General features: G+C 37.8%; 1 long non-coding RNA gene across 1 annotated transcript in view; it reads left to right on the top strand.

Moving 5' to 3' along the window:
• The window catches only part of LOC139083689 (uncharacterized), a 28,077-nt gene extending 5,535 nt beyond the window's left edge, over positions 1-22,542 (top strand). The window contains exons 2-3 of the long non-coding RNA XR_011540601.1: positions 16,856-16,961; positions 22,382-22,542. This is a non-coding gene — a long non-coding RNA (uncharacterized lncRNA). The remainder of the gene's footprint in view (positions 1-16,855; positions 16,962-22,381) is intronic.
• The last annotated feature ends 358 nt before the right edge of the window (positions 22,543-22,900 follow it).

The following is a 22,900-nucleotide window of genomic DNA, read 5'->3' as shown; positions in this document are numbered from 1 at the left end:
CAGTCCCTACTATGTGACTACTTGCTGCTCTGCACTTACTCTAAAAAAATTCAGATGCTCTCCTGATTTATGGCCTCCGCTTACATATGTACTCCCTGATAGCTTGATAAGTTAAAACATTGTTCTATGAATTTCTCTTCAGGAACAGGCTGACCACAAGTGAGAAACACACCTCCAAGTTATCCATCACAGCTGACAGAAGAAGAGAATAATAAAAGACCCTAGAGGCTTTCATGCCTGAAGGAAATTCCCTCCTTATTGCCCATTTTCCCAACTAACTACATCAAGATTCTGTAATTTCTGAAGATGTGTTTTTGAGACATTAATCACCCACATTCTGATTTGCCACTAATCTAATTAAATTTCCTTTCTTGATCTCTAATTCATTGTGATATATTGGCTCAGATTCCAGTGAGCTGAGTGAGCCCATTGCTCAGTATAATAGGTACTTTGCAATCAGTTGAGGAATTTGTGCTTTCACTCAGAGAGTTTATATCCCCCTTCTTCCAGAAAGTTTAAAGTAAAGATTGTATTTTGGTAAGAAGCTTCCTTAGTTTTACCAGCAATCAGTATGTCATCCACTTCTTAAAATAAGACTCCCTCTCTCAACAGGAGATCCCTTAAGTCCTTGGCTAATCCTTCCTTGAAGACAGTAGGGGAATTTTTAAATCCTTGTGGAAGTACTATCCAATAATATTATTGTTTTACATTAGTCTCTGGATCATCCCATTCAAATGAAAAGAGTTCCTGGGACTCAAGACTTAGGAGTAGGTGGTTAATAGCCATCATTTAAGTCCAGAACTGTAAACCAACAGAAGTTTCCAGGTAAAGTTGTAAGCAAAGCATAAGGATTTGGTACCACTGGGTAGTACATCCTCTACAATTTGGTTAATGGCTCTCAAATCCCATACAAAACAATAGTCTGCAGTCCAAGATTTTCTTACTGATAGGAAGGACATCTTATACAGAGATTGGCAAGGTTGGATTAATTGGCATTTAAGAAAGGTGGCTATCAGAGTCTTTATACCCTCTTTTGCATGTCTCTTCAGAGGATATTAATTCAAATTTGGAGCCTTGGAATCTAAACTGAGTTTAACTATTATTGGATCAACCATCTTGGCCCTTTCTGGCCTCCCATCAGCCCAAACATCTGCTCTTATCTTTTGCAGAATTTCTTCAGGGACTTCTGATTGAGGCTCTTCTTCAATTCTACCAGTGCTGCTTGGAAGGCACAGGCTTGATCTGGGAGGACTTTATATCAATTCTTTCTGGTGAAAAAGCCACTTGGGCATTTAGTTTTCTTGGTATATCTGATCCCAGCAATGGGATAGGGCACTCAGGCATATAGAAAGCTGTGCTTTAGATACATTTTCCCTACGTAATACTCAAGTAGTTTTAGGAAAAGTTCATGAGCAACTTCCCCAGATACCCCAGTAATGGATGTGGTCTTGGAGAGAGGGGCTCCTGTTTGGTGTTTAGTACAGAATAAGTAGCTCTGGTGGGTCAATTAGAAAGTCTATCAGTTTCTGTCCCACTACTATTGTCACTCAGGGATCCTTGTGGGAAATATCGATGGAGCTAATGGAGTTTAAAAGAACCCCTCGGCCCCATCATTCTTGGTTGCTGTCAGCAAATTGGGATATCTAGTGGTTAGGTACATTGGTTTCCTCTCTCAGCTTCTGAGAATGTTTGGGACATTCCTTTTTCCAATGGCCTTTGTGATTACAGTAAGCACATTGTCTTGGCCCCAGAGCTGAATTTCCCTTGTTACTGGAAGGTGGGGGCCCTATGGGTCTTATCCATAGCAGTCTATCTTTTCTGGCCTTGGTGGTTTGTGGCTGCGGGCTGCAGCGAACAGAGTTGCTTGCTTTCACATTTCCCACTGTTTTTGATTCTCTTGTTCTTGGTCATGGCTGTTAAACACTTTAAAAGCAATCTCCACCAGCTGTGAGATGTGTATCCCTAATCCCCCTTCTAATTTTTGCAGCTTTTTCCTTATATCAGGGGAACTCTGGCTGAAAAAGCTCATATTGATCAGATTCATGTTATCCATATTCTCTGGGTCCATATCAGTATACTTTCTGTAGGCTTCAAAGACTCTCTCTAGAAAGGTTGAAGGATTTCCCTCTGGCCTTTGTTGTACCTCCTGGACCTTATTTAAACTCTTCAGTTTTGGGACCCCCTTTTGCATTCCAGTTGTTAAACATGCTTTATAATGCTTTAACCTTGCCCAACCACTGGGGTCATTGGGACCGCAACCTGGGTTGACTCCAGGTAGAGTCTCCACCACTGGAGCCCTGACTGGATTGTTAGGTTGTAACACATGGAGTCTGTCAGCCTCCTGATGAGTTTTGTCCAGTACCATGCTATACTCTTCTGGGCTGAGGAGGGTGTTCATAAGGGACTGAATGTCAGCCCAGTTAGCGTCATGAGTAGCAAAGATGAACATTAATAAACTCTCCATTTAGGGGGATAAACTCAAGAAGTAGGCATGTTGTTTTTCCTGTTGTATAAGTCTGAAGTTGAAAATGGAGTACGCACACACAAAACTCCTCTGAGCTGGCCTTGGTCATGGAGACCTGCAGGGACTTGTCTTAGTGAGAATTGCCCTGCCTGGCATGAATGGTTTCTTGGGCCAAATTGAGTACCTCAATGGGTTTGAGGAGGGGAGACCATTCCTGTCTGATTATTAAGTAAAGGGACGTATAAAGCCAAGCCAGAGGCTTCTGGGGGCTCATTATGCCCTTCCTGGTTATCTCCAACTGCACCTCTGGCATACGGTGGAGGTGCTGTAGGAGACAGCAAAGATGGAAAGACAAGGTCATAATCTCACTTTGATTCTAGGAGAACAGGTTTTTTTCTGTGGATCTTCCCTCTGAATCATGGTCTTACATCTCTTTTCCAAATTCTTATTCTGATATAAAGACATCAAAAATTGCATATAAGGGATCTTGTCTCATTTATTTTCTCTTTTATAGATCTAATTGCAAGATGGTATTGTAGTTCAGAAACCCGTCCTAGGGCCATAACTCATCTGACCCCAGTGAGTATTGGGGCGACCTTGTACTACAAAAGAAAGTCATTTTCTTTTTCTTCATAGGCTTATAACTGAACTCTGCCCAATTTTTAAGAATGCATCCTAGTGAGCTACACATTGGTATATCATTTTTAGTTCCCATTTTAGGGGAGCTTTTATCAAGGTGGCTGCAACAAACAAGGTTTCTCTAAGGGAAGGTGTTTAAGGTCTGATAGTGTACTTGTGGGAACAGCTCCTCCAAGAATAACCAAGGGGTTGGCTCTTTCACTTACATGTTCTGGAACCCATAAATTTCAGGTGATTTGAGCCCCAGAAGAGCTGTCACTGACAGTCGCCTCACCACGAACAATGAGGGCCCAAAGAGATATGTTCTCAGAAGGGGGTAGCTATGAGGTCATTGTACACCATGGGCAGATAACTCTGACACCTCTGTAAAGTCTCCAGTCACCTGGGAATGTCCCAAAGAACTGGAAGGAACAGTGCTTCTTTTCTTCAGAGTCAGAGAACATCATGAGGTTAATTTCTAAGAGGAGTTTGTTATGGTCACAGAGAAACTCAGTTCTCAAATAGTCAACTCAATTCAGACAAACATTAACACACAATACAATTCTACACATAACATAGACCAGAATACTAGCTAGTTTGCCAGGAGTAGCTCAGAAGCAGTGCCAGGAGGTACCTGAAAACCGATGGCCTGGGGCAACTCAGACCCAGTGCCAGGAGTTGCACAGATGCAGAAGCAACTTCATGATCGAACCTATTATCCTGCCTCTAATTCCTTTGAGTGGTTCATGCCCAAGGTTTAGGACTCAGCCAGCCAGGATTCTCCAGAATATGAGCTAAACATCTATTTCTAGGAAATCAAACCAGAGAGATAAGGTAAAGGACAGTCACTTTCTTAAAATTACTCACCCAGAGCCCAAACATGTCTTGAGCCAGAAACTGTTTCTTCCCTCAAAAAGAAAAAGAAAAACAGTAGTGCCTTGGGGCCTACAGTGTCACAGTAGAAGTATGAGTCCGATCAGCAGAGTGTCTAGACAAAATTGTTTAGGCAGCTGCTTAGGGTTGATGAAAAGACCCCATGCCCCATGGGAGGATCCAGAGCATCAGGCAGGCAGGAACAGGTGCTCGTCCCTTTGTGGTTGCCAATTTGTTACTGCACAAAATTGGGGTTCTCTTGCCCAATGCATATCAAAAAACATTAATTATGACACATGCTTTTTGGGGAGAAATCAGCTTTATTCTGTGAAATCAATCAGCAGGAAGACAGGGGCATGTGCCTTCAGATATGTGTCCCCAATTCAGGATTTGGGTGAAATTTAAGAGGTTAAGGAGAACAAGCTGGTAGGCAGAAATGTTGGTGGGACAGGTTTTGATTGGTGGGCTTCAAACATTTATGGTAAGGTTCTAAACATATAGGACAGAGTTCTGAACATTTATGATAGGGTTCTAAACATTTATGATAGCGTGGGGAAGGAATTTTAACACCAGATCTTCCTGAATGAGGAACCCCTCACTTCTGATAAGAGCCTGACTTTTAGGTTCCAGTCGTGTCCAGGTCCTTTGTTTCCAGGAGAGGAGGATCTTTGTTCTCATGGTCATCTCAGGTCAAGATTTCTTCTTCTGAGTGTGCTCTGGCTATGTGACTTTGCAGATTTTCTGAAAGACAGTCCTTAATCACTTTGTTGATAAGAGATGGGGTCTGTTTGAACTGGCTCTAAATGGGCCTGTGGTTACATCTGTACTTCATTCCTTTCCATGGCTGGATAATCCTCCATTATATGGACAGAGCACATTTTGTTTACGTATTCATCTGTTGATGAACGTTTGAATTGTTTCCATCTTTTGGCTGTTATAAATAATGCTGCTGGGAACACTCACCTACAAGTTTTTGTGTGGACATGTATTTTTATTTCTCTTGGATTTATACCTTGGTTGGAATTGCTCTGTCACAGTAAATCTGTGTTTAATCTCTTGAGGAACTGCCGGACTGTTTTTCAAAGCAGCAGCATCATTTTACTGTGCCATTTTACTTATTCTCAACAGGAGTGTATGAGGCTTCCAATTTCTCCACATTCTGGTCAACACTTGTTATTATTTGACTTTTTAATTCTAGTCATCCTACTGGATGTTAAGTGATATAGCATTACGGTTTTGATTAGCATTTCCCTGATGACTAATAATGTGAAGCATCTGTTCCTGTGCTTATTGACCATTTGTATATCTTTGTAGAAATTTTTATTCAGACACTTTGCCCATTTTAACAAATTGTCATATTTGTGCATAAGAAAAGTAATGCATATTTGTGTTGGGGAAGACAGAGAGATGGAAAATTGGAATAATAATACTAAAAGAATAATTCTAGCTATATGCTAAATAATTCTGTTTTGAATATCTATTGCTCCTTAAAGCACTAACCCAAAAGTCAGTGATACAAATGAACAATTTTATTATGCTCCCAGATTCTGTGAGTCAGGAATTCAGCCAGGGCACAGTGGGATGGCTTGTCTTTGCTCCAAAATGTCTGGGGATTGAACTTCGAATACTCCAACAACTGAATATGACTCAAATGACAAGGACTGGTATCACCAAAAACATTCTTTACTCACATGGACTGGGATGATTCCAAGTCTGGGCTCAGTTGGAATGGTTGACCAGATTGCCTCCTGGTGGCATCTTCCTGTGGCTTGGGTTTCCTCACAGCAGGCTGGTCTCAGATTTGTCAGACTTCTTATAGACAGCTCAGGACTCTAAGAGGAAATGTTATTGTGACTAAGGCAAAAACTGCCAGCTTTTGATGATAGCCTTAGAAGTCCTACAATATCATTTCCACTGTGCTATATGGGTTGAAGTAGTCAAAATCCCACCCAACTTCAAGAGGAGGGATTTCAGACCCAAGATTCACTAAGAAGAGGGTTGAAAACCTGGCATTCATGTTTCAAAACTTCCATAGACTCTAAGAGATCCTGGTGTTACATTGGACAGCAGATTTTCTGTATTTACATAAATTTGGGGTATTTTATAAATATTCTGTATTTTTAAGGTGAGTAATAAAGATAAGCTTTGACTATAATTTAAGATACTTGCTACATGTGGTGATTAGGAAATGTACCTCTGCAATCTCTGACTCAAGGAGCATAATTGGCTATGTAAGAACAAAAGCAAATTAAATGTAACTTAATTCTCCAAGTTAAAAATAAGCATCCCCTGCAGGGATGTTTCAACATCCGCAAATCTATCAACATGATACATCACATTAACAAAATGAAGAGCAAAAATCACATGATCATCTCAATAGATGCAGAGAAAGCATTTGACAAGATACAGCATCCATTTACGATAAAAACTCTAAATAAAATGGGTATAGAAGGGAAATGCCTCAACATAATAAAGGCCATATATGACAAACCCACAGCAAATATCATTCTCCATGGAGAAATACTGAAAGCTATCCCTCTAAGAACAGGAACAAAACAAGGATGCCCACTGTCACGGTTCTTATTTATTTATTTATTTATTTATTTATTTATTTATTTATTTTTGAGGAAGATTAGCCCTGAGCTAACATCTCCTGCCATCCTCCTCTTTTTGCTGTGGAAGACTGGCCCTGAGCTAACATTCGTGCACGTCTTCCTCTACTTTATACATGGGACACCTGCCATAGCATGGCTTGCCAAGCAGTGCCATGTCCACACCTGGGCTACGAACCAGTGAACCCTGGGCCGCCGAAGCGGAATGTGCAAACTTAACCGCTGCACCACCCAGCCGGCCCCTCACCACTCTTATTTAACACAGTCTTGGAAGTGCTAGCCAGAGCAATCAGAGGAGAAAAAAATATGATAAAAGGGAGCCATATTGGAAAAGAATAAGTGAAACTGTCACTCTTTGCAGATGACATGCTTTTATAGATGGAAAACTCTGAAGAATTCACTAAAAAACTTTTAGAAATAAATGAATACAGTCAAGTTACAGGATACAAAATCAACATACAAAAATCAGTTGCGTTTCTATACACTAACAATGAATTAACAGAAAGAGAAATTAAGAATACAATCCTATTTACAATTGCAACAAAAAGAGTATAATACCTAGGAATAAACTTAACCAAAGAGGTGAAAGATCTTTACACTGAAAACTATAAAACATTGTTGAAAGAAATCGAAGAAGATACAAAGAAATGGAAAGATATTCCATGCTCTTGGATTGGAAGAATGAACATAGTTAAAATGTCCATACTTCCTAAAGCACTCTATAGATTTAACACAATCCCGATCAAAGTTCCAACAACATTTTTCACAGAAATAGAACCAAGAATCCTAAAATTTATATGGAACAACAAAAGACCCCAAATAGGCAAAGGATTCTAGAGAAAAAAGAACAAAGTTGGAGGTACCATACTCCCTGATTTCACAATATACTACAAATTATAGTAACCAAAACAGCATGGTACTGGCACAAAACAGATACACAGAGCAATGAAACAGAATTGAGAGCCCAGAAATAAAACTGCACAGTTATGGACAGCTAATATTAGACAAGGGAGCCAAGAGCATACAATGGAGAAAGGAGAGTCTCTTCAATAAACGGTGTTGGGAAAACTGGACAGCCACATGCAAAAGAATGAAAGTAGACCATTCCCTTACACCATGCACAAAAATCAACTCAAAATGGATTAAATACTTGAATGTAAGACCCGACACCATGAAACTTCCAGAAGAAAACATAGGCAGTACGGTCTTTGACATTGGTCTTAGCAGCATATTTTCAAGTACCATGTCTGACTGGGCAAGGGAAAGAAAAGAAAAATGAACAAATGGGACTACATCAAACTAAAAAGCTTCTGCACTGCAAAGGAAGCCATCAACAAAATGAAAAGACAACCTAACAATTGGGAGAAGATATTTGCAAACCATATATCAGATAAGGGGTTAATATCCAAAGTATGCAAAGAACTCACACATCTCAACAACAAAAAACCAACAACTCAATTAAAAATTGGGCAAAAGATCTGAACAGAGATTTCTCCAAAGAAGATATACAGATGGCCAAGAGGCATATGAAAAGATGCTCAACATCATTAGCTGTCAGGGAAATGCAAATCAAAACTACAATGAGATATCACCTCACTCCAGTCAGAATGGCTATAATTAACAAGACAGGAAACAACAAATGTTAGAGAGGGTGTGGAGAGAAGGGACCCCTCGTACACTGCTGGTGGGAGTGCAAACTGGTGCTATTCCACTGCTGGGTATTTATCCAAAGAACTTGAAAACACAAAGGCATAAATATACATGCACCCCTATGTTCATCACAGCATTATTCACAATAGCCAAGACTTGGAAGCAACCCAGGTGTCTATCAAGGGACGAATGGATAAAGAAGATGTGGTACATATACATAATGGAATACTACTCAGCCATAAGAAAGGATGAAATCTGGTCACTTTTGACAACACAGATGGCCTTTGAGGGTATTATGTTAAGTGAAACTAGTCACAGGGAGAAAGTCAAATACCGTATGATCTCACTCATAAGTAGAAGATAAAAATAACAACAAACAAACACATAGCAACAGAGATTGGATTGATGGTTACCATAGCGGAAGGGGGGAGGGGGAAGGGCAAAAGGGGTGATTAGCCTCACATGTGAGGGGATGGACTATAATTAATTTTTGGGTGGTGAACATGATGTAATCTACACAGAATTTGAAATATATTATGATGTACAGCTGAAAGCTATATAATGTTACAATCCAATGTTACTGTAATAAAATAAAATAATAAAAATAAATAAAAAGTAAAATAAAATAAAATAAGCATCCTTATATCCTAGTTTCTGTGAGAAAGTAGGAACTTAGCTATCTCCTGCCATAAAGATGTGAATTTAGTTTTCCTTTGTATAAAGCCAGTTAACTAACACAGACTGTCACTCCAATTACCAGGTCAATTTATGATAAATTTTGTGTAATACATGGTGCTGCAAAGTTCTCTTACATGAGGACTAGTTACTAATTACCTTGAGAACATGATGTAATGAGATGTATTTGCTTCACCATGTAAAAGAGGGAGATTTCTTTCTGTTTTTGCAATTCCATTCTACATGGCAAGTGACATGCATCAGATTCTGCTTTAATGCTTATTCAATAATACAACTGTTTTCTTTCTCTTCTTCCTTTTGGAGCGGTTTTCTGGGTGGGGAGAAGATTTTACTTTTACTTATATTTCTCAAACAGCTGACAAGCTGGTGTTCCTATGCTCTGTACCCCATCATCCCATTCTATCCTATGAGTTGTCCCCAGCCAATGACTGAGCAAGGCAGAGATTCCATGGCAGACCTGCTCCTGGGAGGCTCAGGACACCTCTGATGTGCATGATGGGATTGACAATGCCCATTGGCCTTCTTAGAACTGTCTTAGGACCTCACTGTTTCCTAAGAACTTCCTTCTTTCTTTCTCTCTCTACTCTGCAAGGGTCAGAATTACCCATAGTGTAACAGCTCTCCCAGCCTTCTGCTCCCTCCTTGATTTCCCATTCAGGCATTTCCCTCAGTGATTTCCTTGTTTCTCAGAGCATGCACAGATATCCTATTTTCTTGATTGGAGTTTAACGTTTCTAGCTTTTAACTAAGGAGAATGAATCAAAAAATGCTTACATCTTAAAGAAAAGAAGACATTGTAAATAAAATATTTGAAAATCTATCTCTATTTTGTGTTTTAACAAATCAGCATTCAAATTCTAATCCATGGCTTTACCTGGAAATCATAAGCAGTGTCATAGAAACAGGTAATAAAATACCTGGCTTGAAAATCAGCGGCTGAGATCTTGAGAAAAATAAAGGGGGTTTTCCCAAAGGTAATTAAGACTTTGGGAGCACACTGGAGGCATTCCTTTCTTTGCCAGTGAACATCAAAATATAGGAAAAGAAGCATATTGAACTTTAGAGCTCTGGATGCGCAGGTCTGTAACAGCTTGTTTATAAATCAGTGGAGGACTGAAGTCAGAGATTCCCTGTCGGCAGGCATGGCAAGCACACTGAAGAATATATTTATGATAATTTCTGTTGGAGCATTCACAATGGGGATTTTGGGAAACGGATTCATTGTACTGATTAACTGTATTGACTGGATCAGGAGCTGGAAGTTCTCCCTGATTGACTTTATTCTCACCTGCTTGGCTATTTCCAGAATATTTCTGCTGTGCATAATAATTTTAGGTATAGGCTTACATTTCATCAATGAGGAAATATGGTACAATGATAATAATCTACTGAGAAGTTTGAGAATTCTCTGGACAGGATCCGATTATTTCTGCATGACCTGTACCACCTGCCTCTGTGTCTTTTATTTCCTCAAGATAGCCAACTTTTCTAATCCCATTTTCCTCTGGATGAAGTGGAGAATTCACAAGGTGCTTCTCATTATTGTGCTCGGGGCATCCGTCTCTTTCTGCTTGTGTATTTTTTTAAGGATACAGAAACTAGGAGCCTGATCAAAAACCAGGTAAACACGGAACAAAATTTGACATGGAATATTGCAGTGAGAAAATATAATTTATCAACTTCTCATATGCTTATTAACATAATGTTCATCATCCCCTTTTTAGTGTCACTGGCCTCCTTACTCCTTTTAATTCTCTCTTTATGGAGCCACACTAGGCAGATGAAGGGCACAGGTTCTAGGGATCCTAGCACAGAGGCCCACGTGAGGGCCACGAAGTCTATGATTTCATTCCTACTCTTCTTCTTCTTGTACTATTTGAGTAATATTATGCTAAAGTCAATCTATGCCAATCTAGACAGTTTTACAGTAAAGATTTTTGCTAATGTGCTAGTGTTTTTCTTTCTATCTGGCCATCCATTTCTTCTGATTTTGTGGAATAGCAAATTGAAAAAGGCTTCTCTCAGTGTCCTGAGGAAGCTGAAGTGTTGCATGAATCTAAGGAAACCTACAATCCCGTAAACATGCCTGAAAGGATTGTGATTTTCTCAAGAATGAAGACTATGAATAGGACCCCATGCACTTCTTTTATATTTATCTTAACTTCTTTTACTTTGTTTTGCGATAGGTTACTGAGTCTTACTGAATATATCAGCCCAGAATAAGTTAAAAGGAAAGGATTTTGCTGTTTCCATCGGAATAGTGATGATACAATTAATAGTAAAATTAGAATATGTAGAAAATGCATTTTATGTTAGGAAAAATACTAGACATTTTAATGTTTTCTCACATAATTTCTACTATATTGACTTGATAAACAAATATTTAAAGACTTTCTATGAACATATATTAATATAGATATATATATATCAGTATACATATTGACTTAATGCCTAAAGAAGGGTAAATATTTTAACATTTTATTTAAAACTACAAAGAGGCAACAAGATTAGATCAGTAAATATGTTGAGTAAATGTTAAAACTTTAATAAAAATTTTTAAAATGCATATATGAACACAAAAATAAAGTCATTTGTAAGCCTCATGTCATTTGTGTTTATTTCCTAAAACAAGTCATGACTTATTAATATTTCAAAGAAAATGAATCAAGGAACAATTAAAGTGCCCCAACCATAAACTAAGGGACTAACTAGCAGGCTTAGAATTTGGAATGTAAGTCTTTGGAACATCCATTTGGTTATTACTAGAAGCTAAATGCAAACATGTACATCAAAAATGTGAGGATTCTGGGTTACGGAGGTTGTGATATACCTAACTGCATTTCATAAAAATCTCTTAGCAAGAAACCAATCCTGAAAGGGAAAAACAAATCATGAGCAATCACATAGGTTAAATATTTAAGTTCAATTAAAAAAAAGACAAATACAACCAAGGATCAAGGGATAAAAAAAAGTAATGCATGGTGAAGGAAAAGGACAAAGTAACACAATCCCAGAGAAGTCTTAGTCAGCCAGGCTGACCTTGGAGAACAATTGGGATAAACTCTCAAAGAGGATATTGCATGTAAGCAAGAAAAGGTTTTGATTATTAACACCTAAGAACTGCAATTGATCAACTTTCAACACTGTTAAAACACATTTTTTAAAAGCAATAATATAGAAAACCAAATTAGAAAAATGAAATCTAAAATGCAGAAAAATACTTTAGACAATGTAGATCCTCAAAACATTCTTGTCTCTCCGACGCACTCAGACTTAATTGTGAAACATTTTCTTCAATTCCTTATTGGTTCCATTCTCCTCTCTTTTCTTCTCTCTTTCATAACATAGCATATTCTGATACCTCATTTTGCTGTTGTTGTTAGTCATCCAGCATGATTTTAAATCAAGAAGAACATAATACTTAAAGATTCAGGCTTGCTTACCAGAAGAGACTACTTTTCTCAGCTTCTTGGTATTTAGTAAGTATTTGTTGAATGAACAAATGAATGGATTCAAAATATGTTCCAAATATCACCAAGACAATGGGAATTTTGATGAGTTAATGAGAGCAGTGTTTGAGGGGCCAGCCTGGTGGCGCAGTGGTTAAGTTCACATGCTCCACAACGGCAGCCTGAGTTCGCCAGTTCAGATCCCGGGTGCAGACCTAAGTACCACTTGTCAAGCCATGCTGTGGTGGGCATCCCACATACAAAGTAGAGGAAGATGGGTGTAGACGTTAGCTCAGGGCCAGTCTTCCTCAGCAAAAAGAGGAGGATTGGCGGCAGATGTTAGCTCAGGGCTAATCTTCCTCAAAATAAAAAAAATAGTGCTTGAAAAGAAAGACACTTATTTGTGGTTAGATTACAACTGTAAAAGATTAAGTGCAGCAAGTCTCAGAGTCATAAAAACCTCATAATAATGAAATGAATATTTGGAAATTTTAGCACTTTGTTACCTATGGCTGATGGCTTACCATGACTTAAAATTGTTTTTGGGAAATAATGAGCATAGAATGAACTGGCATGTTGAAGTTTTGGCTATACACCCATAATAGGTGTCTAGGAGTCCAGTTGCAACACCCATTAGAACCAGACTATTCTTCAAACATATGCCACAGGGGGTCTCTAGTAAATTAATGAGTAAGAGAGAAAACACATGACTTAGAAAATACCAGGCTCAAAGTGTATTGTACAGGACAGTTTATTTTAAAGGACAAATACAGAAAACAATGCAGAATAGTTCTACATTTTTATCATTCCCCAGGTATAGTCCTAGTCTGGGTACTGAGTGTTAATCATTAATTCTGGATTATCAGGCATCTCATGTTGACAGTGGTTACTTACTTTGGGGGTTTTTTGCAGTAAAAAACTTTAACTTTTCTCTCTCATAGCGATTTTAGTTTGTAAGCAACAAGATTTAAGTTTGTTGTTTGTCTTTCTGTTGGTATATGAAAAAAATCTATTTTAACAATAAAATATATTTTGTTTTAAAAGCTCATAAAAGGATAAGTCAGAAAAATAACTGGAGTGGAATTAACATTGTGTAAGTTTCAGGTGTACGACGTGTTGGTTTGATATGTTTATATATCGCAAAATGATTTCTACAATAGCCTTAGCTAACACCTCTATATTGTCACATAATTTGTGTATACGTCTTGAGAACAAGTGAAATCTAGTCTCTTATCAACTTTGAAGTTTATAATACGGTATTGTTGACTATAATCACTAGTTGTGCATTATCTCTCCAGAACTTATTTACTAGTTGCAAGTTTATACCCTTAAACATCTCCTCAATTCTTCCAACCCCTTAGCCCCTAGTAACTGCTATTCTGCTCTGTTTTTACAAGTTCAGCTTTGTTTTGTTTTCCACATATAAGTGATATTGTACAATATTTGTCTTTGTCTGACATTTTATTTATTATAATCAGAAATCACTTGCTTTTAATTCCTTCCTTGGGCAGTTTAATGTAGACATGAGATGACTGCATTTCAAGAAGGTTTTGTCTAGGTGACATAGAAATGGGACTTGTTTTCAAAAAGTTGGACTCAGTGGCATGAAAGCAGAAAGAAAATTTATTCTTTTTCACCACTGGCCCTACAACTCTATTTTGTTGAGTTATTCTTTCCTTTCAAGTATAAAACCTTAGCCAGGTCTCATAGCTTCTGCTGTCACTCATATATTAAGTCTAGTCCAGGCTAAAAACAAAGCTTGAATCTGTCATTTGATATAAAACTTCTCTCACTCACCATTTTTATATCCAATTCAAGCCTGAAAACCTGACGTAGGAAGGCTGTTTTATTGCAGACTCTTGTTCTTCTCCCCAACATCTATGCTGCTTTTGGCTGCCTTACAGTGCATATATAGCTAGTGTCATCCAGAGTTCACTTTTGGCTGTGGGAAACTGTCAATCATACCAGATATTCTAACACAGACTCATTCTTCTGTAGGCATCTGGGTCAGGTGTCCCCAAGGCCACTCTCAAGTTTGATGATTCATGAGAAGTACTGAGAGAACTCAGAAAAGCAGTTTAGTTACAGTTACACTTTATTGCAGTGAAAAGATGCAGATTAAAATCAGCAAAGGTTAATTGCGCTTAGAATGGTGTGCAGCAGAAAACAGGCACAAACTTCCAGTTGTCTTATCCCAGTTGAGTCATATTAATAGCACTGGGTTCACCTAGAATAATGTGTGAAAACACATATGAAATATCGCCAAGCAGGAAAACTCACTGGAGCTTTGGTATTTGGGGTTTTCAGTGGGGATAAGACACATGGGCATGGAGCACCCATGTGATTGATCATAACTACTCAGATTCCAGCTCTCTCACACATCAAACTGACACAGCACAGCTCTAGACCCAATGCAAACAAAAAAGGGTTTCACTATAAATCACATTGTTAGCACAAACTATCCGATGTGGCTCAAGGCCCAGGGTAAAGACACTCTTATGAGGCAAGATATTCCAAGGGCTTGAAGGATATCTCCCAGGAGCCAGTCAAGGGCAAGACCTTTCTTTGGAATACGCAGGGTTTGAGCAGCCCAAGCAGACTGAGTTAACCCTTTGCTGCACGGCACCTTTGTGAATTTTATTGGAATCTCTTCACATGGGCTCTCCCACTTGAAGTTGCCTGATATGACTGTTTCCTCCTTCAATAGTACTGAATCTTAAGAAATTATTGTCCTCCTGGTTTCAGATGCTATACTGTGTCCAGACATTATCTACTGGGATTACTTTTCCCTTTCATGAGGTGCTCTTCAGTAATTTCCTTTTTTTTTTGAGGAAGATTAGCTCTGAGCTAACATCTGCAGCCAATTCTCCTCTTTTTGCTGAGGAATAGTGGCCCTGAGCTAACATCTGTGCCCATCTTCCTCTGCTTTATATGTAGGATGCCTGCCACAGCATGGCTTGACAAGCAGTGCATAGGTCCACACCCGGGATCCAAACCGGCAAACCCCAGCCCGCCGAAGTGAAATGTGCAAACTTAACCACTGCACCACCAGGCCTGCCCCAGCAATTTCCTTTTAAGATGGCCTGTTTCAAATCCCTTTTCAGTGTCCAGGCCCATGGGAAATATGAAACTTGCTCCAGGGAACTTTGGAAGGGCAGCAATTCCCAAGCAGTCCTCTTTGCTCTAATCATTCTACAACAGTGTTTTACCTTATAGATTTTTCAGGTATGAGTCAAGCCCAGTTTTGTCCCCCAATCTCTAGGAGTTACACGTCAATTTCTATAGATCCTTTTCCCTTCATTTGGATAACAAGAGATAGAGAACTTACTGATTATTCTCTTCAAAGAAATGATCTCTTTTGGCATCTTCTGAGAAACCTCCATATCAATGAGGGTGATGCCATAAGGAAAGCAAAACTGGTTTGGTAACTTTTTAGTATAGATATTCTAGGACAGTTCAGTCAGTCTTAAAGCCTCTAAAGTCTAACACCAAGCAAAACTCTCCTTCAGGGTGTTACAGAAAGTACAGTTTGGTGTACAAAAGAGAAACAATAAGGGGGGTAAGACTTTAGGCTATCCTTGCTTGGAAAACTCTAGCACAGAGATCAGCAAATTTTTTTTCTGTGAAGAGTCAGAGAATAAATATTTTAGGCTTTCCAAACCATACAGTCTGTGCTGTGACTACCCAATTCTGCCATTGTACTCAAAAGCAGTCATAGACAATATATAGATAAATGGACATAGCTGTGTTTCAGTAAAACTTTATTCACAAAAATAGATGGCAGCCAGTGGGCCACAGTTTGCCAAATCAAGCTCTAGAGGAACCAAACTTCTTAAAGACAAATAAATGGAAGTAACTCAATTAAAAGGGCTTGTTATAACAGTGAGCTTACGACTCTGTTGCTTGGGAATAGAGTCTATAAAAGGATAATAAATGGACATTTGATAACTAAAAAGCACAGCATTTAAAATTAAGATCTTAATATAAAGAATTGTTAATTAGGTATAAAGTTGCTACAAAGAGAAAGAAGAGAACCCTGTGATATGACAGAAGGAGCAAGTGTAGGAAGCAGCCTCCACTCCTAGGGATAGGAACAAAACAAAGAGGTTCAAATTATTAAAGCCTAGAAACATAGAGAAGAGGTCCCATAGAGTGGAAATTCAGACCTTAAGAAAGATACTTTCACCAACTCACTGTGTGTCTCTGATCCCAGAGGATTGTCCTTTTGAACATGATGGGGAGGTTGTGCTGGGGCTGTGCTGAGAGGAAGGGGAGCCAGCCAGCTCCTGCTGGTGCTGGTGGTCTAAGGAAGGGTGCAGTGAAGTGCTGGAAAAGCTGCAGACTGGATTCAGCTCCTGCTATGAGGAGGAAATGCTGCCAAGATGAGAGGCATTGCTGGAGTGGTACTCATAGAAACAATGAGTGGGCGGGAAGCGCCTAGGAAGTCTACAAGGAATAAAGTGGAAGTAGCAATTTACTTTTTCCTTCATTAGCCTTACAGTCTCCTTCCGCCATTCCTTATTGGACCCTAACACAGAGCCAATTGTCACAGCAGAAACATGATTTGCAGAATCCTGTCACAAAACCAGGTATGAAAAGGTAGGTTTGAACCTGCTAGAAAAAAATTTAATAACTGACATAATCCACCCTTTAGGCTATTCAGCATCCACAGAAATTCTTCCATGGATATTTCCTCTTCCATGCTACAGAAAACAAAATCTATAAGTCTGTCTAGCAAGATGCCACTATTCACACAAAGATGTTCTATGGCATCCTCCAAAATAGATACATTGCATCCATCTGTGGGCTCTATTAATTACTCCTCAAATTCTGTCAAAGCCCTTCTAAATATTCTGCTGCCTGAACAATAAATTATAATGATATCATCCAACAAAAGTTGTTTAAAATAATGAGAACAAAGACATAAAATAAGAATATAATAAATATATATGAATATATATAAATCTACTAAAAAAGGAAGAAAATGTATGTAGCTGCTACAGTCACATTACTACAACTGATCAAGCTGGCAGACTGATAGTTATCACTTCCTTCCTCCACTATCCATTCCATGATTCCTTTGCTCTCAGTCAGGACCTCAACCAGTGTGGGTTCTTTATCTGGTGGGGTAAACCAACCCTGCATTACTAAAAAGTCTTTATCCTCAGCTATTCTGCCTTGGTTTTGATTGCTATAGTTTTTCATTAAATTTACTATTGGACATGGAAGAATTAAGAGATATCCAGAGAATCTCTCGTGTTCTAGGCATAGTTGTTTTCCCATTAGGTAGTAGCAACCCAATTCCCCTCTTGGTAATCCCCCAAGCATGCAGGTAAAACTCTTTCTTTGTCTGTTGGCTCAATGGCATGAGGAGTCCCAAATGGCCACTTCCACGGACACATCATTATGTCCTCTGGCAGAAAATTTCCTCCACTGGAGATAAAGACCTTCAGACTGGCAGAACTCAAAGCAGTGCGTATGAGAAGCAACAACTATCTGAGTGGCTTATTAGGTATAATAAGGGGAGGCTTTTCTCCCCAGTGCCATCTCAGGATTCTAGGCGAGTGCTTCTTGGCTGTACAGGAGATACTACAAAATCATGTTCTGATTCACAGCTTGTACTGCATCCTGTAAGATAGAAACCTAATCTTTCAGAGTGTAGTCCCGCCACTGGCACCATAACTGAGTTTTCAGAAAGCAATTCTGTTATTTTATTAGCTGATTCTGGGTGATGGAGTCTGTAGTAAGATCTGTAATTTCCATAGGCATGACCTTATTGTCCTATATATTTTCTTGCTATGAAATAATTTCCTTGATCAGAAGTAGTTCTGATGAATGCTATTAAGGTAAATATGGTGTTAGGTCCACAGACAGTGACATTGCCCGAAATGTTACAAACAGAAATGGCAAATCCATATCCACAATATATGTTTATTTCAGTGAAGACAAATTTCTTCTCCTTCCATGATGCAATGGCATCCAAATAAATCAACTAGCCACAGGTGGTTGGCTATTTTCTCTAAGGCGTGATGCCATAACAGGTGTTCACTGTTGTTCTCTGTTGTTAGCAGGCTAGGCATTCACCACTACCATCAGCCAGAACAACTTTGGTGAGAGAAAATTAATACTATTAAAACCATGGGTAGTTACTTGATGAGAGACAGTCCATATACAACCTTCATCCCTGCCACTATGAACCTATTGATAAGGCACTGAAATGGCTGTGAAAAGAGGCTGACTGATATCCACAGAATGTATTCTTTTGCTTACCTGATCAATGAGTGCCTCTTTTGCTGTGGATGCTTGTTAGTGAGCATTCACAGGAGCATTTCACACTCTGTACCTATTTTGAATGGTATTTCTCATATACTGTTTCCCCAGTCTTCCTGATCAACTATATTCCAATCATATTCTTTCCAAGTGCTTGACAAAACAGCCAAACTATCTGACAGCACCCACGTTTCAGGGTAGATGTGTCTACTGGCCAATTCTTACTAGGACAAATGGACAACCAAGTATACATGATTTCACTCCACCAATGTCTTTCAGGGGCCCAACAAGTGGGTAAGTGATGCCGCAGCAAATCATGCAGAAGCATCATGTGACTAAGTCCTGGTATAGACTAAACAGTTAGGCGTAGGAAAGTCATTACCCATGTTACCTGAGCATCCCATCATGAGCCGGATGTTATGTGATCCACTAAACCATAAAGTTGGGCATGGACAGCTGCAATCCATTATTAAGTAGAAATGATGTAGAAAAGATTCACCTTGAATGGATCTGAAAGTCACAAGGAAATTGCATGATCAGGTGACGTAGAGTGCTTTGATATCAGTACCAAGTGCATTACTGCTTTGCTTTAGTTTACGCTTCATATACCATTGGATTTTCTGGATCCATGTGCAAGAGCCTAGATTTTCTGGAAACATTTATCTTGTTCAGATCCCTACTCACACAATTGGTAGCATTATGATTACTCTGTAAACAAACAGGTTGAAGTAGCACACTCATTTTTATTGAACCAAAATCCAAAAGGACTATTGAATGTTGTGCCCTTTTTAAAGGTAGGCGGTGCCACTTTTGGCAAATTGTCCTTCATAATGAAGGGGACATGGCAACATGCTCCAGACCACTGGATCCCCAGAAAGCAATCTCCTAAATTTTTGTGGGGTTTATCTCCCATGCTTTGAATAATATATGTCTTGCTAAGGCATTTGAGGTACTCGTACTTCTTGATCATCAGGTACAATCAGCACAATGCCGTCAGTATGGGGATCAGTGAGACATTGGGTGGAATGTTTATGAGAAAGAGTAGGAGAGTTGACAAAGTACCAGGCAAGATTGTAAAAATGCACTGTTTGAGCTGCTAGATGGAAGCAAATTGCTTCTAGTTGTTCCTGTAAGTTGCTATGGCAAAAAGAGGCACTGACAGGTCAACAATTGCATATCAGGTGCCAGAGACTGTTAATTTGCTCCAATACAGATCTTATGTCTAAAAGAGCAACTGGAAACTGGTCGAGAGACTGCGATTCTCCATTGTAGCAACCTAAGTCAGGATTTTGGCTGCCAGAATTGAAGGTTTTCCTGTTACATGGATCAAGCAGCATTTTAGTGGGTTGACCCATCTCTTCCTATAAGTTTGAAGCATTTATCTTTATCGTTGCAATTTATAAACTTCTCCAAGATATATCTAGGTGTGGAGTTTGGTTCCTTGCTGTTTTCTATTTTTATTATTACTCTAACGAACGAGCGTTCTCCTTTTAAAACCGCAAGCATGCCCTCGGCTTAGCACCTGGAGTATCCTTTCGAGCTGGAGTTTTTTTAGCTAAGAATTGTTTCTATTATTTATTTGACTCTTTCTTCTCATTTTTCTTTTCTTTTTTAAATAACAATGTATAGACATTTATATTATATTATTATTTTGCAAGTCTCTTGATTTTTCTATCATAATTTTTATTTCTTCTGAAACATGCTATCTAAGTTATTAGGCTGGAAATTCCAGGTTACTAATTTGATGTTCAGAAAAGTCTACTCTCCAATTCAGCACAATGTAATAATAATAATAATAAAACAGTAGTGATTTTACTTCCCAAATGTTCTCTTTGCCTTTTTATTATTGTATAGTTATAAAAGCCTCTCAGATTCCTCTGATACACAAATTGTTTTTTATTTAACATTTATTTAATATTCTATGTCCCCAGCACTAACTGCATTTTCTTAAAGGTTATTTCTTTTACTCGTTCAGTCTAGTTTTTCTCTTTCATTGCTTTTACTTTCCTCAATGTTAACTTTTTTAAAAATCTGAATGTACAGCTGTAATCAATGGGCAAGTTTTAGCCCAAGTATGTGGGTTTTGTTGTTTCTTTATTTTCTTTTTCTTTCTTTTTGTCTCAGCTAACATAGGCTTTATAATTTTAACTAGGGAATGTTCTAATTCTTTACATTTGCAACACTCAGTGGTCTATCACTCAGCAACTGTACACAATTATGTTCCCATCCAGTCCTTTTAGGTATTTGATTTTATGACCTTAAACTAGGCTATGCCTTGGTCAGTATAGGGAGCTAAAGTCAATTTCTTCAGCCCCTGTTAGTGGAACCCTGAGTTTGGTGATTATGTTGGACAAACGAGTGGAGAAATGACTTTACAAAATTTCCTTTAGGGCAAATGGACTGCTTGTTTCTAGAAGCATGGCATTCTTCCCACCTCAAAAGAACCTGACATACTACCCTATTTTTTCCTAATTTATGTGTTTGTCTCGACATAAACTTTGTCCCTTTTTCTACAGGACTACTTGACTTTTTCTTATTAACTCATCAGATCCCTTTATGAATTAGGAATGTTATCTATTTCTGTGTTACAAATGTTGCAAATATTTTCCAATAATTATTTCTTTTCTAAGAATTTCCATATGATATTATCTTTCATAGAATTATTTTACAATTTTGTGTGCTTAATCTGTCACTTGTTTCTTTTATGATTCTGGGATTTTGAATTGAGCTGTTAGGAGGAATTTCACATTCAATTCTTTTAAAATATTTAAAAGTATTTTAAAAATCCCATTTTTTCTGTTTTTGTTAGGTTTTTTTGGCTCGTATTTGTCTTTGCTTTTTACAATTTCTTCTTCAAACGAATTCATATTTAATTTTGTGTATTTTATGAAGTAGGGAATCTGACCAGTTCAAATGAATGGCCACTAAGCTATTTTAAGTAACGTACCTCTATGTAGGCACGGAAAACTCAAAGTCTACAGGGGCCAGGACTGTCTGCAAATGTGTGACGACATTGGTAGTAGAGCTAATTGTCATGAACTTGTGATGTGTTCCTCATAATTGTGTTCAAATTTATTTTTTAAACAATCAACTTTAGATCAGTCAGCCAATCTGTGGGCTGTTCTTCTTTGTCAATTTTTGGGTATTCTGCAATATTTACTTTTCAAGGGGATTTTCAGAATCAACTTTTCCAAATTCCATAAAATATATTGCCGGGACTTTGAGCTTGCACTGACTTTACAGATTTCTCTAAAATGTAGTGTACTTCTGTCTAAGAATATAACATACAAATTGGTTTATTTAAGCCTTCTTTTATGTGATTCAATAGTGTTTCACTGTTATTGTTTTCTTTTAGGTGGTAAGCTTTTTCTATTGACTCTACTCCTAAGTCTATTTTAGAGTTAATTTTAAATATATATATTTTGCATTATATCTGAGATGAGAAAAAATAAAACTTTGGTTTAGAAGAGTGTTGATTATTTTCGTGTGAAGTCTGATGAATTTGTAAAGAAAGTTAAAATAGTAATAACCTGGAATTAAATTCCAATTTATTGTACCAATGTAAATCACGGGGTAGAGAGTTTGTAAGTAGTGAGATATTTAAAGGTTTTTGTTTGCAAGAAGAAATGTATAGATGTTGATCGATTTTATATTTTGTACAAAAATTTAAAATATAAATTAACAATTTCTATTTTAACTTCTAAAGTTAAAAAGCAAATTACAACCTAGTTTTGTTTTTGTTTTTACAGAAAAGAGGAAATGTGCCTATAATGTCAATATAAAAAGAATTGGTGAAAATCCAAGAGAAAACCACTAAGATTCCTCAAATAAACAAGTTATAGATATGAATAAATACATCACAATGGAAAGTAACATGTTACACTTTTCAAATTAAATTTGTTTAAATTAATTAATGATAATACTCTTTATAGGCTGTTGGATAACAATTTGGATTGAAAATATCTATCATATCTTAAAGGTGCTTATACATTTAAACTCATAATCTCACTAAAGTTTCATCTAAGTGAATGGAGAAATATTTATAAGTACTTAGCTAGTCACTGCAGCATTGTGTATTATAGAAAAATAAGGTAGAAAGAGAGAGAAATATGTCAAAGTAACCTAAATACCCTCACAATAAGAGATTTCTTGATGTGAAAATATTATATGGCTTTGATGTGATATTATGAAGCTATTAAAGTCATCGTTGTGGAGATTGTATAAAACTTACAAAAGTCTTTAACTTCTAAAGCTAGTAATTAAAAAAT

The sequence above is a fragment of the Equus przewalskii genome, chromosome 5 (assembly GCF_037783145.1).
Source record: "Equus przewalskii isolate Varuska chromosome 5, EquPr2, whole genome shotgun sequence".
Lineage (NCBI taxonomy): Eukaryota > Metazoa > Chordata > Mammalia > Perissodactyla > Equidae > Equus > Equus przewalskii.
The sequence above is the reverse complement of the archived record's forward strand: the minus strand, read 5'-3'. Positions and strand labels throughout refer to the sequence as shown.